The sequence below is a fragment of the Orcinus orca genome, chromosome 14, assembly GCF_937001465.1.
Source record: "Orcinus orca chromosome 14, mOrcOrc1.1, whole genome shotgun sequence".
In the NCBI taxonomy this organism is placed as follows: Eukaryota; Metazoa; Chordata; class Mammalia; order Artiodactyla; family Delphinidae; genus Orcinus; species Orcinus orca.
In genome coordinates, this window is record NC_064572.1 from 22,135,920 (window position 1) to 22,139,094 (window position 3,175).

Consider the following 3,175-nt stretch of genomic DNA (forward strand, 5'->3'; position numbering starts at 1 on the left):
TGTGATAGGAAGAGACTGGGAAGCTACCCTGGATTAGCTCAGTATTTAATCTTATCAAACCCAATAGCCTCTGTTCATAACAAATATAATAGCATTTATGACTCTAAAATGAAATTAATAGATGAGACAATCTACCTCACACATAATTTTTATAGTATTTTTAATTGGGTTCATTTTGTTATTATTGCTATTACTAATTTTTTAAAGTTTCAGCTTCACAAGTCACAATTCATAATGTCATGTACATTTTTAGGACTGATGTCAACTTTGGAAAACATCTATCAAGTTTGTTTCACAAGCTGTAAGATATTAGGGCATTTTAAGTTTTCTTCTGCAATAGCTACCTTAAATGTTTTTTGAATTGACAATACTCATTAACCAGTTGTCATCAACGTCCTTGTTGTAGTGTCATATAAGAAGTTTTATGTTAGTTTCATCAGCATCAGTTTTCCAGTGAAAATTAGTAAGAAATTTAAATCTTTTCCCAATGAACTTATATGATTCACTTCTCTTTATTAGTGGAATTTCCAAAAAATCTGCAAGCTTATTCATTCCTTCTAGTCAAAGTGTAGCTCTTCCTCCTTATGTGTTACTGCTTTTAGTATGATCTGCAGGCTTTTTGTTACACTTTGCTTCTCAGTATCAGAATAATTAATCCATCACTTTTGTTTTGCATTCCATTATCTTTTCTTCTGAATTTTGACTCCATTATTTAATGTATAAATAAATTTTAAATGACATAATATCCTTTATGTAAATCCAAATCAAAAGTCTGTAATTTCTCACTTGTTTTTTGAAATATTCCAAAACACTTTTCCAAATTGCAATTAAAACAACATAGTCTAATTTCACCAAATTTTTGAATAAACTCTTTGCATCTGGTTGTGCTAGGCTTTCTGAGTCTTTGAAAAATATGTGTTGGAATCCTTGAAACATTGTCGTATCCATATTGCAAGGCTTAGAACAGCCTTAAAACAGGCAGATCATCTCATTACACTTAGATTTCTTAAAGAAAAATCCAAGGATGTTTGTTTCAAATGCCCCATATGTGAGAGGAACCCAAAAGGTTTTCTGTTGTCTTCCTAACTGTTACAAAATACTGAAGTAGTCAATAACTTCAGGTACTATCAAGGCAGATTTTTCTCCACCAAAATTATGAAAATTCCACATACTTTATGTTTTAAAAGAATGCTGGTAGCCCTTTGCTCTCACCTTTCCTAACAGTTACATAATAGCATAACTGACCATGAATACTGTTCAGTGGAAAATTGCAGTTGTTGAATAAAGGCACAAATAGATGGTTTTCAGTTAGAGAAAAGTTAAAAATTGTTCACGGGTGTTTCTATTGTTAATGTAGAATACAATAATCAGGGACTTCCCCAGAGGTCCAGTGGTTAAGACTCCGCACTTCCACTGCAGGGGGCGCAGGTTCAATCCCTGGTTGGGGAACTAAGACCCCAAGTGCTGCCCCATGCGGCCAAAAAAAAAGAAAAAACAATAATCACCATCTGATCAGCGTTCATCACTCCAATATAGACTCTAAGTAATGGAATGGTATTGGATATCTGGCTTGTTTGATTCGCTACTTAATTTTGAATACCTTTTCATTATTTTGATTAATTTTTAATATGATTTCAGATAAGTCACATTGTTCTTTTATTTTGACATTTTTCCAAGTCCTTATGCAAAAATAGAATAGAATTTAGCAATTAGTTCAATGATTTCCATGAAATTGCATTTGTTTAAAGAACACAATTTTTTCACTGTGACCTCTGGAAGCCTTTTTTTTTTTTTTTGCGGTACTCGGGCCTCTGACTGTTGTGGCCTCTCCCGTTGTGGAGCACAGGCTCCGGACGCGCAGGCTCAGCGGCCATGGCTCACGGGCCCAGCCGCTCCGCGGCACGTGGGATCTTCCCGGACCGGAGCACGAACCCGTGTCCCCTGCATCGGCAGGCGGACTCTCAACCACTGCGCCACCAGGGTAGCCCTGGAAGCCATTTTTATTTAAAAATTTAATAGCTGCTGCTACAGTTTATGGCATTTCAAAATAATTCAGAATGTTTTTCCTGTTTACTTTTCAAGAAATTGGTCTAGTGCATTTTTATTGGACTTCCATATATTTCAAGTAAACATGGCCTTCTCGTGCTATGTGGAATGTACTTGACTTTTTTTTTTTTTGTACGTGACTTTTGAAACTTCTTAATATATTTATCCAGTCCAAAAACCCATCTGATGTAATGTCTGTTGAAAACAGTTTACAAACAAAATGATAAATGCAACCTTTAGTTTTAGAATAGGCTACCCAGGTTCTCATAGCAGTTTGACCATTTAAAAATATTTTTTAAATGTATATATCTGTTTGAGAAGTATATGTTTTCCCATGATCTGTTCTGTTTAATTCTCTGTTAATATTATTGATCAAAATTTGGTGGAAAAAATGAACTCTTTGATTATTCAGTATTGAATGAAATTATTGCTCCTTAAACAGACCACAATGACAGGTTATGGCAGTTATCAAAATCAATGAATTCATCAAAGTGAGGTACCTTCTGACCTTCTTTGTGTGCTATTGAATCTACATAGTTTTTCTACCATCTTCCTTCTTCTGTTTACTGTTTGTTGTAGAAGTGTTTTGATTCCCATAATCACTTTAGTCTCTTCTGTTGGCTATCATGAATCTTTCCCTAATCTTCATGATTTTGATTACAAGAGCCTTTAGTTTCTGTTGTGATGTAATAAGAAATATTTTTGGCATTTTAAAATTTTTACCTGTCTTCTTTCTTTCAGTTTATGTTTTTGGCTTCCATAAGGATACCTCCTCATCATCATAGTTAAATAGTGAAATGATCATTAGTACCCGCCATCAAAAAAATCTGAAATTAGGAAATTAGGCATACGCAAGAGCAATTCCAATGTGGTTTTTTTTTGTTTGTTTGTTTGGGACTTTTTTTTGGCTGTGCCTCACGCAATACAGGATCTTATTCCACCCACCAGGGATTGAATCCACATCCCCTGCAGTGGAAGCACAGAGTCTTAACCACTGGACTGCCAGGGAAGTCCCCCAATGTGATTTAAATTGCTGCTACAGTGTATAGAGCAAGGTAGTTGTGAAATCAAATTCCTTTTATTCTGATACATTGATTTCTTTTTTTTTAAAATTTATTTATTCATGGCT